General features: G+C 40.3%; 1 protein-coding gene across 1 annotated transcript in view; it reads left to right on the forward strand.

Moving 5' to 3' along the window:
* Positions 1-20,416, forward strand: part of XYLT1 (xylosyltransferase 1) — a 183,574-nt gene that overhangs the window by 99,109 nt on the left and 64,049 nt on the right. The window lies entirely within an intron of this gene.

Consider the following 20,416-nt stretch of genomic DNA (forward strand, 5'->3'; position numbering starts at 1 on the left):
ACTTGTTTCTGCTGCAAACGTTTCTTATGCAGAAGGTAGTTTTAAAACATCAGTCTTTTTTTCTCCGTGGGTAATCATGACTTCTATAGAAAAACTGAATGACAAGAATCTGTAGCTGAGCAACCTTGAGAGAGATTTTGAAATTGCTTAGTGTATATTTAGTCTTCCAAATAAATGCTCGTCTTTGATAGTTTGAGAGCACGTTAGAAGTGAATAGCCCTGATTCCCTGCTCACACTATTTTAATATCCACGGTATGCCACTGATTTATCATCTAGTTGTGTCAAGTAAGTTATTCCTGATTGGCACCTTTGTAAGGAAGAAAAAAGTACTCCCATCCCCCAGTAGCTACTGCTGTCACCAACAGGGTTAATTGAATGCACAATAAATTCTGAAGTATTTTACCGTTTTACTATAAAATACTTGTTTAAAGTCTTGGCCATACTGAAAGGCCCATGGCAAAAGTCCATAATTTTTCTTCTCTTGTTTTCTCACCAGCCTCCAGGGAGGCTGAAGAATTTTTCAGTCCTTTCTCCTAGAGCTTGCTGCAGCTGAATCATCTCAACCATCTCTTGTTTCAGTGCTTATCTGTCTGTTATCGTCCATGGATGTCACTGTAAGAACAATGGGATATTTAGGCCAAAAAGCAGAATTACAATGCAGAAAAATTATTATCTATTAACTCAAACCCTACAGTTTCTTGAAAATAATTTGAATAGCAACTGTAAGTGCTTTCAAATTGTGAAATTTGTAGGATGTCTTCTGAAGGACTGAATTGCTTGTTGCCTTTTAAAACAGAATTTCTCAATATGATTCTCAGGATGAAACCCAGACTTCTACAGGCAGCGCTGTCAGGAGAGAATTGACTGTACTCCAGTGTCAGCATTCCCCTGCCACATCACCTTCTCCTGTGCTGCTGCAACTTTTCTGGATGCTAAAGACTTTGAAGAAAGGCCCTTCTACCTCCTAATGATGTGCTTTGTCTGGACTGTCTAGACTGAGGAGAGGGGGTGCATTTAGGTTGTGAGTGGGTGGTACATACTAAGCTCATCACTAACCATGTAAAGGCTTAGTTCAGACATGAGTTCAAGTTTGCTGTTCATCATTACTGCACATACACACTACCTGTGTTTTAGAGGAACCATGTTCTCCATAGGTCGTAAAATTCAGTGATAACTTCAACTTCACAAATTCTTCTTAGCAGCAATATATTGCCTTTGAGTTGAGACAGGAGTTTAGAAATAAAAGCCTTTGTCCTTATGAATCAAAAGCTTTCATTTAGACACCATTCTCCTTCCTTTGCATTATTCCCTGTTACCACGGCCAGTGAAGATTCTTGTAGGAGGATACCCTTCTGACTCTGTCATGATGATGATGATTTGGGGGCCAGCTTTGTAAGTTTGAACGTAAAATCTTTATGATACTCTGAGTATATCACATCTTTGTGTGGATCAGCTTGAAGAAGTTCATCTGCAGAGCTCATCTCCCACTTTCTTGCTGATTCTTCCGGCTTGTGTTTGCTAACTTTAATGACTAGTTGTCCTCGTGGCATGATCAAAGAATGTCCTGAGTTGGAAGAGACCCTCAAGGATCATTGAGTCCAACTCCTGGCCCTTCACAGGAAAACCCCGAGAATCCCACCATGTACCTAAGACTGTTGTCCAAATGCTTCTTGAGCTCTGTCAGGCTTGATGCTGTGACCACTGCCCTGAGGAGCCTGTCCTAGTCCCCATCCCCCCTCTGGATGAAAAACCTTTTCCTTATATCTAACCTAGACCTCTCCTAATAGTCTGCAGCAGTTGTAGGTCTTGTCGGGGAGCACCACAAAAAAAAGCTGTTAGTCAAAAGGACTTTTTCTGCAAATCTTATTGGAAGCCTCACTACTCACCTGAAGTTCAAGGCAGCCCTCTGTGTAACTAGAATATAATTGCTTGAATCATTCTCTTTGTTGCAAGGTGATTGTGTCTCTTTTGTGGAGACATTCTTGCCCATACTAATGGAATTGTTTTGTTGAAGTCTTGATTACTTTCTGTAACTCATTAAAAGTTGTAAGAGAAGCACTTCCCTGATGAGAATGCACTTTGTTCATGACTAGCTGTAAACAGCAGCTTAAGCAGTCTCACTGCTTACTCACCTGTGTTTTTGGTTGCAAATGAAGGTTTCCATCCAGCCAATGGATACTGCTGTGCAGTGGAGCATTTGAAATCGTGCTACTTTCAGACTGAAAGCTTCTGTGTATGCAGTGTGTTACTGTGCTGCATAGTAGTGGAGCTTGACAGTAATATGACTAAACGAAGCCATATATTTTCATGTTCTCCATCTATTTGTGGGCTATGATTCATTCTGGGCAATTTACTGAATAGTAGAGAGGAAAAGGGAAGTTCAAAAGAGAAATTTACTGCAATATATGTTTTACCCATTTGTACTTTCTCTTTTGCAGGGGACTGAGGTGTAGGTGCTCTGAAAGAATTTCACTGAGTCTCTGAGCAGGTTTAAAGATCTGTCCCAAGAGGGAGTCACTTTTTTGGTTGTTTATTCAGAAGCATATGAGGAATATACTCCCTTACAGAAGGGAAAACTGGACAGGAGAACCCAGCCTGGCTCAGTTGCCCACCTTGACAGAGAAGCAAATGGCTAAGGAGATGTGTGATTGAGATTGTGAATAGACCTACAGAGACTAATTGTGAAAAAGACTTCTGTGTCTGAGTTAACTCCATTGCAGATATATATATAGAGAGGAAAAATGGTGGTGATGGTATTACAGTTAGTTTGGTATTTACATGGATTTTAAATCCTTTTTATAAAGAGACTTGGAAATAATTTTGTTACAAAATAATAACTTTTTTTTTACTGAGTCCCCTAAGGGAGTTTGCTGAACAAAAACGTATCTTTAAAGAGAAAAATGGTAAGTTTCCTGAAGTCACTTAATTTAAGTGCTAAAACCTATAGGTCTGTCCCTGAAAAACCCTGGTGTTTGCTGGGGGGATGAAGGCAAGAAATCAGTGCAGCTGTAGGTCCAGTCTGACTTACTGTACCTTCCAGATGTATCAACACATCGCTGGCAGCGGTTCTCCAGCTTTGCACCACGGAATGATGCACAAATGTGAACTCAGAGGAAAAGTTTCCTGTGATGTTTGCCCTCCGTTTTTAGCTGTTCAACTCAGCAGCTTCAACCTGGTACAGGAACTTATGTGTGGTGGCTGCTGCCAGAGGTGTCAGTTGGGCAGTGGATCCCTTGAGTGCTTCTGCCTTAGAGACCTGGGCGAACCACAACAGTAACTTTCTCTCTTGACCTGGTAGCTTTTAGTATGTCTGATATTTTTGTGCCAAACCAAATCTGTTCCCTTTGTTTCAGGGTGGTTAGGAAGGGAACTGTGGTTTTACTTATCATATATTTCAAAGACTGCCCGGTGCTGTATTAGTTTCCACAGTAAATTTCCTAAGGTAAAGTGACAAACCAGTAATTTTTCATTATGAATCAGCAATCCATGAAAGATTGGATTTAGGTCAGAATTTATTACCTTACGGAACCAAAGCCGATATTTTAGATAATGTCAGCTGTCTTGATATTAGAGAATTTTAATGGCTATGCAATTCTATTCAATGATGAAGTTATTTCAATTGTGTGGTATATGTCTGGGCAATTTGATGCACAGAGCCTTCAGATGAAAATTGGATAAACATGGAAAATGGTGATTGATTGGTGAAAGGTTGCAATAATGTCTGCCTTGATATACCTTTTATTGTTAAATTATTTATCTAATGGAATCTCCTACACTTTTAGGAGTCTTTAAGTTGGCATTAAATCAATGTTTAAGTCTTCACAGCCAGAAAGGTCTCATAACTCAAACTGATAAATATCTTCCAACAAATCAAGTGGAATAATGATCCATCTTAATATCTGAAAGTAGGAAAGATATTATTCTTTCTCTTTGCTATGAATCCCTATAGAAGGACTGGGCCATAAACCACAAGAATTAAGATTAGCAGACAGAAAGAAAAAGTAGTTTGTAGTAGTTTGTCTGGGGAATTGAGAGCAAATTCTATTTGCTGTGAAAGACCAAGGCCTTCCAGGAGTCTCTGTGTGGCTCATTCCTGGAGGCAAAGAGAAGAGACAGGCTCCACAGTGTCCCATCTGCCAAGGCACATTGAGCATCTACTCCAGGTGACTGAACCTGCCTTTGACTGATCCCTGCTCAGGATGGAGAAGGTACCTGGTAGATCAGTAGAACAGAAACATGTGTCCTTGGAAGAGCTGGAAACAGAAGCACAGGATGGCGTTTGGATTTGCCCCTGGGAGCCAGAGGGTAAGACTGATCCCACACAAATGGCCATCAAACCAGTCCATGTCCTGTACCCGTGTGCTGTGAAGCCTTGGTGCACATTTGCTCTGCCCTTCACATCCTCTCACTTATGTTCTTTTGTCTAGAGTTTGTCTAGATACAATGCAATACAAAATTATTAATCTGTTCAGAAAGCAGTATGGGTAACTTATTTTTTGCCTCATCTACCAAGTGTTATATGGCAAGGGCCTGCATTATCTGTCTAGAAGGCAGATAATAGGATCAGCGAGCACAGCTGAAGCTTTTGCTGCCTATGTACCAGTTTAAACACCAGAAAGAAATGTTAAGCATGGTCTGTAGGCAAAAAAAAAGTTATTCAGATAGTAACTAAATCCAGTGAAGAGTGAGTGGGAATGTGAGTCCCTCTCTACCTTAAAGGCTGTGATATCGTTGAAAACTAGTGCTGGAATTTTCTTTGAATAGTAAGAGGCTTTTCATTTTTTGAGGTGGAGATAGAAAAAAAATTATCTTATGGATAAATAGAATCTCCAAATGAGTTTTCATCTTTAAGCATTACAAATTGATTTCAACCTATATCTAAAACTAGCCAGCTGAAATAGCACAAAGCTGCCCAAAATACACCTTCAATACTTTCTGAGTTTGTGCAGAATTCAAGCAGAACATGAAAACTGTGCATCATCCCTGAATAATACATTTCAGAGCTGGTGAAACATTTTTCAGCATTTGCATAAATCATGGTTAGAAATAATTGTGATTTGACAATTTTCTTTTTGTTGTCTGAGTTGAGAACTGAAAACTGTAATTGCTGGCTGGCCTAAATTGGTGCAGCTTCATTTGGATAAAGCAGTGAACCAAACTGACCCTGCAGCTTTTCTAAAATGCCATCATCATCCTTTCCAACAGCGTTTGCTTATGCTGAGTTAAAACACAGAAAAATCTTACATTTCTTCAGATTAATTGGATTAAGCTAGACTGAAAATGGTGTAATACTACACAGTAGGCATTTAGCATCCCTAGAACTTCAAGCTTCAAAGAGCAGTTTCTTTAGCAGTTCAGGCTCCCTACCTGGGCTTGTTTATTGCTTTGAACATGCAGACATACTTTTATGATTCATAATCATCCTTAAGGAAATTCAGCTCTTATTTAAAATGGTCTGTTGGGAGCGCTCAGTAGTTATTAATTAATAATGCATCAGCAAAACAACAAAAAGGCAGGTAAAGATGCAGTTAGAAGTATTGACTGGGTCTCTGCTGCCTTCAGAATTGTGTTTATGTCTTGTTTCCCCAGGGTTAGCTCGTCATCGTGACTCTGGGTTCTCCTCTTCATACTCCAGGCACTTTCTTTAGAAAATACTGACTGATGCATGAGTATGTCCATAATTAAAGGTAAATCAAAATGCCTGTTAGCATGTTGGTGTGGGTTAAGAGGTATAATCTGACTCTTAACGTTTTTTCAGTGCCAGAAACCTGTCAGGGAGTCGTGAGAAGAGAACACAAAACCATTCAGTAATATCTTTGAAGTGCAGAAAATTTAAGGCTAAGTATAAAAAAGAAAAAAAAATCCCATACCAAAATCTACTTTGAACTGCTGTTATATATGGCTAAAGAGGAGTTTTATTACACTTTATTACAGTGTCAGTGGGGATCAACACTGTGAAAGTCAGTACTAACCTGGTGTCATTGTGGTTAGAGTTGGACCAACTAAATGTTGCTGCTTTGAAGATGGATGAGCTGTTGGGAGATTTCCTATACCCTCTGCTGGCCCAGAGCTGAGCTCTATTTAGCAATATTTTTTTTGCATTTTGCTTTCATGCTGATTACCACATTTGCAATGTGTCCTATTTTTGTGTGGTAATTGGTAATCTGGAAAAATTTACTTGGTGTGCAAGATTTAATATTAGTTCCTGCTGCCATGCTGACAATGAATTAGCTTTTTGGACTCTATCATATGTTCTCAGCAGGCACATATTTGTAATTAAAACAAGCTCCCGTTGAGTTTCATATTAACACTCAAATCACCTTTGGCAAAAGGTCTCTGTGGTCTTTTGGGATTATACACTAGGGCAATGTAATTATAGTGTCAGGTGTGATTGCTACTTTTAAATACTTCTTCATTTAAAATTATGTTAAACTTTTCCATCCTAGTTCACTTTTGGATTTATAGAATGATTTTGTTCTAATAAAAAAGTTGCCAGCACAGGCATTCTGTTTCAAATGTCATCCTCAACTCTGTGAAAGTTGTCCTGCTGAACAGTAAGCATTTGGTATCAGGAGACATTGGATTATCTTACATAAAGAGTCATCCTAGACATTAAAATTGTTCTTTCATTAGTGAAAGGTGGTACTTGCCACAGGACAGTCAGGGTGGTCCAATCTCAAGAAGGAAAGGGGGAGAGTGAGTGGTGTGTGTATGGATAAACAGTTCACCTTCCTGCAATACTGTCTTAAGAACTAATATGAAGAGATTTTTCATCATTCTTTTAATGTCAAAATAAAGATAGTGGAAATTAAATTATATTTGAAGGAAATTGCAGCTCAGTTCTATTTGCTTCTTTCAGCCAGAATGGGGAATTGTTAAGGAGGCTCAAAGTTAATCTGCATTTATATAGATCAAGAATTGTTCAGAACTGGAACATGAGCAGAATTTGGTTCAAACATGCTAATTCTCTTTTGATACAGATTTTACACTGTCCATTCTCCATTGATTTCAGATGGGCTGCAGAGTCGGAGATGGATTGAAATGAATTCAGTAGATAAACTGAATAGTTATGTTACTACTACTCATTAACGAACTCCTTGCCTTAAAAAGTAGTATTTCTCCTTTGCCCCCATTAAAAATAATCTTTGGGGGTTTTAAGCTGTGAGAAGGATGAGTTCCTGATGGTCCACAGCCTCACAGAAGTGTTTGCAGCAGGAGCTGCTGTAGTGATAGGAGACCTTGCTGTAGCTCTCAGTGATTCCCGATTCTCTAGTGCTGTGCTTTTATACCTTTCTGTAATGAGGTGCAGACATCTTTACTGGTCCTACCCATACAGATAGTGAAGCATAGAGCTGTTTCTGCAAAAAATAACAGCAAACCTGTTGGGGTGTTTTTCCTGTCTCCTTCACTCAGGTGCTCAGTGACTCAGGGCTGTGGAGCACTTGCTGCTGGTCTGGGAGTCTGCAGGTAATGGGCAGCTTTAACCAGCTGACAGCCAGGCAGTTGTTACTGCAGATCCTCTACCAGCATTTCTTATTTTTTCTGGTCTCTTTTTTTTAAATAAACATGTCATTTTCCAATCTGTGAGATGTTTCTCATGTTTCACACTTTTCATCTCCTAAATTAGGTTTGCTTAGCAGTTTTGCTGCCAGTTGGTGATTTTCATGCCCTACTGTGCTATAAAAGCCAAGTTGTGAATAAATTTGTTTGGGGCTCTGTCTTTTGAGGAGGAGGAGCTGAATTACATCTGAACACAAGCTGCTTGTGGCTTTTTACTCTTTTAAGCCTCCCCTTGTGATAGGGGTGATCAAATAGTGTATGAGTGAGAGATGGCAGGAGAAAAACCCAATTATGTTGGAAACCAATGCTACTGAATTACATCTAGACCTTCAAAGCAATTTTTAGCACTTACTTTACCTAATTAAAATACATAACTACTTGGATGTGTGCCCTGTCTCATAGTGTGCTGCCCCATTAAGTTATTCCTGGAGATCCACAGTAACAAATCGTGCTCACTTCTGCCAAACTCCCCAAATTCAGTGGTGTGGGATAAGCTGCACAGAAGCAGAGCCTTCCTGGAGCCAAGGTCCTGCTAAAACCTTGCCAGCACACAGAGGCAGCAGCATTGGAAGGGCAGGATCTGTCCCAGCTGCAGGAAGTGGGAAGTGCCTGGGGCCAAATTTAGTACCTCTGACTGCTGACATGGAGAGTTGCAGAATGGGAAGGCAGACTCTGAGGAGCAGAGTTAAGATAATTTTAGAAATAATATCCATTATTATTTTTGTCTGTAAAAAGTCAGCATTAATTTTTTTGTTTCAAACATTGCACAGATACTCCTCTTCTGCAGTATAGAGCAGACTCTTCAGCAAGTTACTGTTTAAGCAGCTCTTTGACATCCTAGGGCATCACAGCCTTGTTAAAATCTGAGAGGAAATTATAACTGATTTATAAATTATGATATTAGTGCAAGAATGTATTTCACTTACAAATTCTCTCCAGATGCTTTTAACAGCAGCCAGTGACTTATTTAGTCAATAAAATGACGTTTTCTGCACATTAGATTTTTTTAACAACAAAACTGTAACGTCTATTGAAATGCAGAAAAATTACTTTATGTTGCTTTTGTTGAACATTTTCTGATGCCAGCAATTTGATTTTTCCTTTGTTTTCCTCTAGTGGTATGTTAATGGGATCTTTTTATACTATGATGGAGTAATGGAGTGAAAGTCCTTTATTTTAGCAACAAGACTATGCTGTTTTGTTCTATTCTTTGCCCATAAATATAACTGTGAATATACATCCTTGTGAAAACCGATCCTAATAATTTTCATGAGAACATTTTAAAAAATCAAGCTCAGTTAATTAGTAGTAATTTGTTCCTTGCTGGCAAAAACATTGTATTAGGAATTGTTTTCCCTGTTGATTCAAAGGGATGAATGTTAAAAGGCCATCATCAAACCCACCTGCTACAGCTGCATCTGCTTCCTCTTATTAGTGATGTTTCTAAATAACTGAAACTCAGGTGTGAAACGGGGAGTTAAAATTCTGTATTGAACTCCTCATACACTTTTAATTATATATGTTTATGAATGAAAGTGATTTTAATATTCTCTCTCCTGTGTGGCAAGCTCGCTTTAGAAATTGCTGACGGATGTGTGGGGGCTCAGGTTTGCTGCTGGTGCAGCTTTCCAGGCTGGAGTTGGGCAGTTCCTGGGCAGGTTGGGGGTTAGTTGGGAGGGTGGGGAATGGGCTGTGGAGCAGAGCAGGAGTTCAGCAGCTGTCTGGTCAATGGATGTTTCAGTCGCTCAGAACCCATCACAATGAAGCATGGAATTCAAGATATGATTTTCAAGGCACCCTAATTGGATTAGAGGGATTGTGTTAAAGATATGTTGGCTATGAAATGTTTCGAGGATTAATGCCAGATGGTTTTTTTTTTTCCTTCCTTCCTAAACCATCTTTACTAATCCCTCTTGATCAGAAGCAGCTTTTGGAAAGCATTCTAGCCAGGAAGGAGAGCCCACCCCTGCCTTTCCCATCTCCAGGAAGAGAGACATAGGTTGTAATATGCAGTGCACAGACCAAAATTCTCCATTGTAGTTAGATCCAGAGCACTTACTGGTACTTCATTTTTTTAAAAATGTGCATATTTACTTCCTGAACATTTTCCATGGTAATGAACAATTTTGGGGTATAACGTGGCCCGTGGAAGAATTAACATCCATGTGTTTCTCCTGTGTTTTAACCTGTCCATATATGCTAAAATCTAGCTTAAGTAATGCAGTGGCATTTATTATTCAGATGTTATTGTAACTGAGCATACTATACAATTAAGTTTTTGAAGTCTGCCAAAGGAACCGGTGTTAATTGCTTACAGTAGAATCTATTTGCTGTTGGAAATGTCACAATATAATTATGTTACATTCCTCTGTCTGACAAGTAATATACTCAGAGAAGACTGGTCCTCTTTTTCTTCTCTGTTGGGTAAATTTTTGTTCACATTCTGCATTCATCCTTTAAGTTGTACACATGGTAGCAAGCTTGCTTGAAGTACATGAGCTGATCAGTGACTAGAAAGTGTTACTATTCAGATGAACAAATGAGAAGTACTTGGGGTCATTTGGGAAAACCATTGCTTACCAGAGTCCTTTGACATAAAGAATATTTGACAACAGTTACGTGTCTAGCAGTGTATCCACACTCGAGGCACGTATGTATTTATGGTACATACACATACATGAACCTGATGTCTCACACTTCTTTTGCTGCCACAGTGTGAGATTCTTAAAAGCACTTTGTCCCAGCCCTGCAGCCTTTGAAATCCATAAAAGCTTGACTCAAAGGGATGCAGAGGAAGCACAGCCTGACAGCTTTGGCGTGAATCTTCCCGGACATGTGCTATTTATCTTTTCTCTGCCTTTTGACTGTATTGTGAAATTCCTATTAATTTCACTTGCAGTGCAAGTGTCAGCTAAAATATAAGGCTAAACTTTCCCATTTTGCAACACAGTGATGCAAGGGACAAGTATGTGAGTCGAGTTTTGCTTTTGCTAGTGCAACCTTTATTCTCACTACCTCACTAGACCTTTTCAAAGTAGCCATGTAAAATACATGGGAAAGTCTTTACTTTTTTGGTCTGTTTCCAATATTGTGTTCATAATTATCTTGGGCAGAGAATAAAGGCAGACTCTGTCCTTCCAATTCTGCATTTAAAAAAATAGGAGACAGATGTAATGGAATCTCAAAGGAAGGATTAATTTCTAGTTAGCAGACCAGCTAGTCATATGATATAAATTAACCTGGTCCTGGCCTTACACCAACTGATTATAATGATTAACTGTTAATTTCTTAAGATTATCTGGGGGAAATGATAGTTTACATAGGACTTGAAAGGGGACAACACAGTAAAACAAAATGGGCATACATTGATCAGGCAGGTAACAAACATGCTTTTATCTACCTCCTCATTTCTTGATAGTCTCAGCAGTATATAATATCTCCTGGGAGATCATGTGAAGTAGAGGTGTATGTAGTTGCTTATGTTTTCACTCCTTATTGATTATTCGTGCTGTGAGCATGAGAGGTAGAGATGGTGTAAAGGTTACGATGTGCCACTCTCCAAACACACTGAAACAGACACTCCAATCAGCAAAGGCTGTTTCAAATGCTTATTTGAAGTATGAGCCTTGATAGATTTCTTTTGCTATTTTGCTTAGGATTTGTTATGTTGATATTGTTACTTTCTTGTTTGATCTATGCCTTGGTTGCTGTGTAGTAACTGGTTGGCTTTCAAGTTGAAGGCTTAAACTTCCTGATCATTTGTGGCAGAAAAGAAAGACTGAACTGAAATAAGGACATTTTCTATGTTTTTATCCTATCTTGCTCAAGAAATCTAAAGGCTTCTCCAGCAGGGAAGGGAGTGAAGTGCTTCAGTGTAGAGAAGAGCTGACTCCAAAGCCCATTGTTAGTTTTGGCGTGAATGGCAGTGAGCCAGTCACTGGTGTCCCAGGTGGAATGTAATCCATCTGCAGTGAGAAGGCTGGCATCCTCTGCTGTGTAATTCAGGCCACCTAAATCAATGGTCAGCTCTCTAATAGAGGTGCCCTAAGGGCAAACTGCAGGACTTGGGAGCACCCACATCCCCCCGACAGCAGCTCTGCTGTACCAGGAGGAGACTGATGTACCTGTGGGCCACCACTGTTGCCTGAGGGAGCCCTGAGTCTTACAGCTCCTATAAAGGAGCCTTTTTGCCATTCTGGCCAGTTCTGCCTCTATTGCCATCACTTGAACAGCTCCTGGAGAGTCCTTCTGTCTCCATGGACTGTTTGGAGAGGCTGTGCAGCAGCAAGATTTAGAGGCACCTAAATTATGTTTCTGCACTTGGGTGGTGTGAACCTCCCCATTGTCACTGCTCAGAGGGGTAGGGACTGCAGGCAGCTCGGTGGCCAGCAGCCCTGGCAGGGGCTGTCCAGGAAGGATGTGCTGGTGGTCAGTGACCCATAGCAGGCACCCACTAAACAAGCTGCCCAGAAGAACTGGGTGCCCTCCAAATGCTTTTGTAGAAGCCAGAGTGCTGTTGGCGTGGCTGTAGCTGTGTCCAGAAAATGCAAATTGTGAATGAGGTTTTATAAATGCTTCCGTTTGGGTTTGTGTCATCAGTTTTCTTGGGAGTGGTGAGATGACTTATCTGGTCTGACAAATTTCTATTCTCATTCAGTTTTGGGCTGTTGATAGGAGCATCCTTAGCAACAATTAGTGGTGGATTAGATAACTAAACACATGCCTCATCTCAGCCCTTTCATTTCTCTCCTTCAGTAACCTCTCCCCTCCTAAGGAGCACAAAGCCTCCCAGATAGTGGTAACTCAGCTGGGTAGGAGTCAGTTCTTGGAGCACAAGAGCTGAATGAAGTGTCTCCTCCTGCAGACAACCTGGCTGGTTGGTCTCCACTGGTTTTGACTCTGAGCTGAGGATCCCACTCTGAACAGGCTGCTGGTTTGTCTTGAAAATCAAGCTGGAAAATCTCTTTTATTTACAGTGTTTTCTTAGGGCTGTATGATACAGGTACCTGTAAATAGGGGTCTTTCTCTTTTTTGAGGTTTCCAAGGGTGTTACCTCCTAAATGTTAGGTTATAGAATCAGAATGGTTTGGGTTGGAAGGGACCTTAAAGATCATCTAGTCCCAATCGCCCATGCCATGGGCAGGGACACCTTTCACTAGACCAGGTTGCTAAAGGCCTTATCCAACCTGACCTTGAACACTGCCAGGGTTGGGGCATCCAAAAAGGAGGGAAAATCACTGCCTTTGACCTGCTGGCTACACTCCTTTGGGTGCAGCCCAGGATTTGGATGGTTTCTGGGCTGCAAAGTCCAACTAAGGTTTAAGGTGCAAGAGGACTGAATGGTCTTTGCATGGAATATTTGTGTCTGTTCTTGAATTTGCTGTACCTTACCTCTCTGAAGTCCAGTAATGTCACTGGATATAGTAAACATAGCCCAACACTCACTTAGAAGGCATTTTGTATTCACCCTAGTAACACTGATCATGATGTGCTAATTGACTGTTAATTGATATGATAAATACTATTATTAGGAGATTCACTCTAATTCAACATTAATTAATTTACTGTTGCTTTTGAGTGTTATTTATTCATGGCAGTCAGTAGGAATACGGAGAAAATACTTGACTAACACACTCCAGCAAAACTACAAATAATTGAGATTTGTCTCCCAGGAATGCTACCATTTTCATAATTAGAATAGTCAGAAAAGCAAGCTTGTTACTGAGATGATTGGCCTGCCTAGATAAGTATCATAGTAAATTAAGTTTAGTGTGTGTTACAAGCACAGAATAGTGGAATCTGATAATTAGTTGGTCATTTGCAAATCATAAAAATGGTTTCAGTAATGACTCGAGACTGCAAGACAGAACAGAATTTTTGTTTGAAGTATGGCAGGCTGCTTCAAAACAAATGCTGCCTGGTTTTGTTTGAAATTCTAGTGGCTATGAATGTGCTGTCACAGCACATACACAGACCCTGAAGATTGATTTTGGACAGTCCTGTGTTGTCCCAACTGCTTCTGCAGGTTTTGTGATACAAAAAATTTCGGTCTTTGTTCTCAAGGTTTTTGTATATGTTCATTTACAATGAATCCTGCAAATCACGTGAAAAAAGGCATATTCACCAAAGTTTTCTGGTGCAGGGTGTCTTTCTTTCTGGATTTGCTTAATGGATGATGCCTGCCCCACTGGGTTCTGGAGTGGGTCTTGGAAGTGGTGCATGGAGCACAAATGTTACGTAGTTGTAACAGGAGGATGACAAAGCTGGGTTGGAAATGTTTTCTTTTAAATTCCAAAACAGAAAATTATATTTTTTTCCCTTTGGGAAAAGATAGAAAAAAATTCATCTTCTCATGATCCAGCTGTGAATATGAAACAGTTCTGCCTATGTCCTCTATCTTCCTACCTTCCTTCTTTCATTCACTTTATTTTTCTGTTCATGGACACCAGAACTGAACCTAAATCTGTAATGACAGTGAATTTCCCTTTTTATATAAATTCTGCAGGGATGCAGAGCTGCTTATCAGTTCACAAACTCACTGTAGAGAAACTTCCAGTGATCTTATGAAGGGAATTTTCCAGCTGTAAGACAGAGACTCCTCTCCTCTGACTACCTTAAGTTTATACTGTCACCCTCTGAAATGATAAAAGAAGACTCAAAATTGCTCACATCAGCAGCTCCTTTGTTCCAAGAAAGGGCTTCCTCTCAGCATGGAAAGAACATTACTGAAATCTGTCTCTTTAATGTTAAATGCACTGGCCACTGAGTTCTTGTAAATTATGTTTCACTGCTTCCCGCCTGCCTTGCATTGATTTTTGCTTATGGGTTACTTGATCATATGAACTTACAGGGGATCATAAATTGCTTCTGTAATTCATGGTAGAGTCTGAGGATGAAAAATAGTAGAATGGGGTTGTTGAGATAAAACACAACTGCAAAAAAATTGAATATACACTCTACAATAGCAGCATGATTTCAGAATTTTTTTCCAAAGTTCTCAACACTAACACACAAAGTATGGGTAACAGCAGCTTTAAGGAAATCTACAGAACATAACTAGCAACACGTCATTCTGTAAATCATAAGCATCCCTCTCAAATCCCCATGCCCTGGGGACAGTTGTACAGAAGATCATCTCAGCTGATTTCACCTCTCCTACTTTGCTAAACAAGTTAAAACCCAATAGGAGAAGCCACACATATGGCCAGTCATGTTAATTATCTTCATCAGGAACTTGGTTTGTTTTGCTAAAGCAAAAAGCCCCTCGTTGACAGGGGTGGTGGGTGTGCTGGGTTCAGCTGGCACACGAGGAGCTGATTCCCTGAGCTGCTCATGTTTATGCTGCTCCTTGGCAGCACAAGAAAGCAGGTGATGGCCCTGCAGTGACCAGGACGTGTCTGTGGTGCACAGAGCCCTGTGTGGCCTGTTGGTTGTCAGTATGTACAGATTCACCAAAATTACGGTGGTGAATACTTTATTTGCTGTAGGGGTCTTCTACACAGAGAATAGACCAGTGGGCATTTAACTTATAAATAATGGTTCTAATTATAAAATCAAATCAGTGGTCACCTAAAATTCTTTCTTCCGCTGAAGATCTCCACAAGGGCCACCATGGAAACAAATGAATTGTTTCTTAGGCTGGAGGTGAAAACTGGCATCCCAAAGTTGGCACTAATGTTGCTAAAGATAGTTTTCTGGGTTCTGACTTAGGAAAAATTGCTTTTTCATCTAAGTGTGATTAACACACACTGTGCTACAGAGGTTACCTCGCCTGTGTAAGGTGTCCTCACTGGAGGGTACTGCAGCAAGAGAGAACATTCCCTCTCGAGCCTGATGGTAAGTGATGCACTTGCTGTAATGGGTCATTGGGCCTTAACTCCAGCAAGAATTGTGGCTCAGGACAGATGAATGTTGCTGTTATCAAACCTTCAGACAAAGACTTCTCATCACGTTCTGATGGCTCACTGGTAAATTGCTCAGTGACATTTTTTATAGTTTTTATATAACTCCAGCTACTTCTATTACTAGGTCTGATAAAAAAAATTGTGTTTTCTAAACGAAAATGTTGTTTTGTCTTTTTTGTTTTGTTTTGTTTTGTCACCATTCAAACAAGGCAAAACTGTTTTTGCTCTAACCAAGATGGAAAACATTTTCAGATGAAAGCCAAGCCTGGAAATTTTCAACCTGCTGTGTTGTTATGAGTTGTGAGCAATTGAAAAGGAGTTTATAGTGGAAATCTGAGTTCAGCAACTACCACTCAGCTGGCTGTTGCAGAAATGGTCCCACTGAAGGGAATGAGGCTGCTCCTGTGAGTTTAAGTAGGGACTGCAGAGCTCTGCCTCTTTGGAGTGATTATGGCTCATACTCCTGCTATAATGACAGGGCTTCTGATTGCATTTATGGATGTAATAGCAGTAAATAGTGGGCTGAACTACACAGCAATAACTCTTCTGATGTCCTCTATCCATTGATTCATGGATCAAGGCACAGTATACACACGCAGCTGTGTTAAGATGAAGTCAGCAGCATCCAGGTGTGTCTGTGCAGGGGTGTCCTGTTGAACAACCAGGACAATACCAAACTGAGAACAGAATTTGATGGATTGATTTACAAAACATAATATGGCTCACAAAATTGATTAAAAGATTGTTTTGTGCTGTTGGAGAAGTCTAATCTCATTAATTAGCAGTAGAAGTAAGAGATTAGCAGGTTGGCTCTGAGTTATATTGGTGGATGATTGAACATAATGTGGCATCACAATAAATATGAAAATGATTGCACCATCTTCATTATTCTGGCATTTAGTAATACTGCAATACATGAAGATTAAACTCTTAATTATGAGTATTGATTTCTCTGGGCTTTAGAAAGTGCAGGTTAAAATTGCACTGGAGCTGAGATTCTCGTGTTATCTACAAAACCAGGTACGGATTCTCCTGCTAACATACATTTATGCCAGTCCTTTCAGGCTTTGAACAGTAAGCCAAAAGGCAGCTTTCTCTTTTCTCAGTAAGTTTGTGAAAGACACTTGGTCACAGATCAAAGTGCCATGTTTGTGTTCAGTGTAGGATAGCACAGTAAATGCACTTTGATACAAGGGCTAGAAAATGTTTGTTATGAGCTAGGCTAGAAAATGTTTGTTATGAGCTAGGTGAGCACTGCCCCTTCTGTTGAGGCTCCATGTGGCAGTTTCTGTGAAGCAAGGCAGCGTGAGAAGTCGCTCTTCTATCCACCTTTTCCATTGTTTAATGAAATGGAAAACTTTGAGGAAGTTTAAGGCAACAAATCCTGCTTCCAGGCCAGAGCTACTGTTTCACCTGTGCCAGATAGCCATAAAGAGGATGCTCCGTTCACTCTCCCCACTCACTCATTTGTGCAAAGTTATTTTGAGGGTAGAGCTGTCCTCTCAAGATGGAACTGTAGCAATCATATTCTTCACACTTTTTGTTTTACTTTTTATTAATATTGTGGGCTTTTTATTATGATTTATAAAACACCGATCTGTATAAGTTATCCTAGAAAAAGGGAATTCCCTAAAGGCATAGGGAACTTCACTCAACAGGCAACACCCACGCTCAGAGAAACTTTCTAGGTGAGATGGAGTGCAGCTCCAGTCCCACTGAGACTGCCCAGGTGACCTGTGCAAGAGGAGAAAGTGGGAATTCTCTTGTGTTGGCTTGACTCATTTTTCTTGGAAAGGCAGACGATGGCATGTGGAGAGGTGACAAGTTGTGAAGGCTGGGAGTAGGGAGTGCTGCAGGCAAGGAAGCTGCTCATGAATTCTCTGTTATGCACAGGTTTTATAGAAATGAAGTGGATGGAGCTATTCAGGTCTTAACATTGCCCATATAGCTCTGAAGTCCTACTGATGTTTCCTTCCAATTTCATCTTATTTGCAAACCAGGCTGGTTCTTTGTCAGTGAAGCAGTCTGAAAAATAAAAGGTTCTAAGCAGCCACAAGCTAAAACCAGGGAAGTGACAGTATAAAGCAAAGTAGCAGATAGTCTGACAGATGGAAAAAGTGTAACATTCTTACCTTTTGAAATTCCAGGCAGCTAAGAAAAGGATTAGATTAAAGAAGTCATAATAGTATGCGGGGCGCAAATGAAAGTATAAAAGCTTAAACCTAAAAGAGAAGGAAGAAAGGAGCGCATGGAAGAAGAGGTGAGAGGAGGAAAACAGCAGACAGCAAAATAAGTCACTGCAGGAATTTATTAGAGAAACCCATTGAAGTGAGGTGGCATTTCAGGGGAAAATTCGGGAGGATTTTGTTCTCAGTAATTGCTAGATAAATGATAGTGTGGGTATTGAAGGCAAGTTAGTTTAAAATAAAAGACCTGCAATATAGCTATTTTAAATTCCCCTCACCTTCTACATATCATTGCAGAAAGCCACTGATTTCAGAAGAGAGGTATCCAAAAATGTAATGAAAACCACTAAAAATATTTGAGTCCATTGATGGGACATCATCAGCTTTGAAATCAAAGCAGTTTAAAAGAAAAATAGCTTGTTTTAGCAATTGCAATTGCCCTGTTAGTTCTCCTTGCAAGCACATTTTCTTTCTCTCAGAGTCCCTTTTTGTCCCTGTCAATGTGCAGAAATCCTAGGCACGTGAATGGGGCAGCTCATCAGCTGCTCATGAGAAACAGTAGAACTGGGCAAAGGCTAATGGCCATAATAAACAAAATGAAAATTATAGGAGGAATTAAATTTAAGCTTTATTTTTAATTTTTTAATATTCATCTGATTCTTACTGAACTGGTGGTGGAGGGGTTTTTAAAGAAATCCCATGTGAGTTGTTTGTGTCCCATTTGAAGTTGAGTGACTCATGGGGCTAGAAATGGCTAGTCTGAATACAACTGGGGGCAATAAAGTTGCGTTAATTTATGAGCAATAGTACTGCAGACTGGTATTCCGTGCAGGATTGTGGACAGTAACAATCTGCTGCATGGGGCAGTGAGCCTCTGGGACTTTGTAGGCTCTTCAGTGTTCAGTATCTGTATATGTTCCTGGATGGGGACCCAGCTGCCTTTTAGCCCCTTACATAGTCCAGAGAAGAGCCTGATTCTCTTTGCTGTACCTCTTACATGTACAGTTTCCTGGACCTCCAGGATGGAAAGAACAGATTCTGACTTAAAGCAAGTGTTCTAGGGGAACACTGCTGAGGAGGAAGGAACTTGAAGGGAGAGTTATGGGAGATGTTGAAACCATTCCTTTCTGGAACATGCTGCTCCCATTGCAGCAGGATCTGTCTCGTGGTTGTCTAAAAGAAGTGTTTCAATTACTCAAGGGCATTTCATTACAATTAAGGGGATCACATTGTTTCATCACCTGAAACAGTGCTCTGCAAACTGCCAATTGGTCTGTTTTTTCTGAGTTTATGCTATTCCTTTGAACAAGGAGAAGATACACAGGAGGGATCAGGCAAAGGTCTTTTTTGTGTGTTCAGACTTTGTTTTGTAACTAATACTTTTGAAAACAAACAGAAAAGAAAGCTTTTGGTATTGCTTACTTTGATCAACATATGCTTCCAGTTTCAAAAACCTGTGGAAAAGTGTTCTGCCTCTCTCCTACTCTCACTTCACACTTGGCAAATGTCTTTCTTGTTCCTTATATCAAATCACACAGACATAAGCATGTGTTTTTAATAGCTGTAGATGTTTTGGAAGGTGCACTGGGTTTTGTGGCTGTACTCCTGCTGTCTGATAACTGTGCCCCAGTGCAGCCTCAAGTTTGTCCTATAACACAGTGCAAGCCTATTGTGTCTGCAAAAGGAGTCTTGAGATGGGGGGGACATGGAGGTGGGAGGAGAAGGGGGCAGTGAGAAGGCAATGAGTGCAGAAACTGGGTAACAACTCAGATCTTGGGGCTTTGAAAAATTGTACCTTCGGCAGGGGTGACACACACTTAGCAACATTTGAGACAATGATATCCCTTTCACTTAAAAAAGAATAATGTTAAAATATGCAAGAGGAAAATTGGGGCAGGAGGAATTTTTTTTAGCTTTGAGATACTTTGCTTCCTTTTTCTGCTAATATTCAAAATTTCAGATTCTGCCTAAACCATTTTTGTTGAAAAAGGTCCTTACAAGGTCAGAGCACTTGACGTTGTTTAACTGAAGAACAAATGCCAGTTTTCAGATAAAATTGCGATTTTCTTGCACTGAGTTCAGGTTTTTGAGTTGAAGAGCAGTTACATAAACCAGAAACAAAGCACTTTAAATTCCTTATTGAAAATGTCCCTCCAGTTAATCAATATATCCTGTCTGAACCTTGCACTGTGGCACTTGCTTTACAAAATAAGGACCAGAAATTACTCCATGAAAATAAAAAATGAACATAAATTTTAAGTAGGATTGTAAGATCCCCTCTCCTACATGAAGAAGTGAAAATATGCAGGTTGCCATTTAATGTTCCAGGATACATCTGCTGTTACAAGTAAATGCTATCAGTCAATAATCCTCAGCAGCTGTGAAGTAGCAGAGTTTCACCAGCTTCTCAGCAGAGCTGTGCTGATCAGAGGAACGAGCAGCTTTGGCCAAACAGGGGGTTTGACTCTGGGGGAATGTTGGCCTTGGCATTGTTTGAATACTTAGAAACTTTGAGGTGACTGCTTTGAAGCTACAAATGTGCATACTCAGGTAGAGCTTGGTCCAACTCATAAACATCTGGGTACTTGCCCATGTTCATGCAGCCTTGTTCAGGATGAGGCACACAGGCAGGGCTGCATGGGGAAGGCTGGCATGGCTGTGCCCAAGGGGTGATGGCCCTGTATGGGGACAGAGGAGAGGGGTATGATCTTGATGGGGCACAGGCTGGCACCCCTTGTGAGTTCTCGCTCTGCCATAGAAACTGC

Source organism: Chiroxiphia lanceolata, chromosome 16 (genome assembly GCF_009829145.1).
Source record: "Chiroxiphia lanceolata isolate bChiLan1 chromosome 16, bChiLan1.pri, whole genome shotgun sequence".
Taxonomy (NCBI): domain Eukaryota; kingdom Metazoa; phylum Chordata; class Aves; order Passeriformes; family Pipridae; genus Chiroxiphia; species Chiroxiphia lanceolata.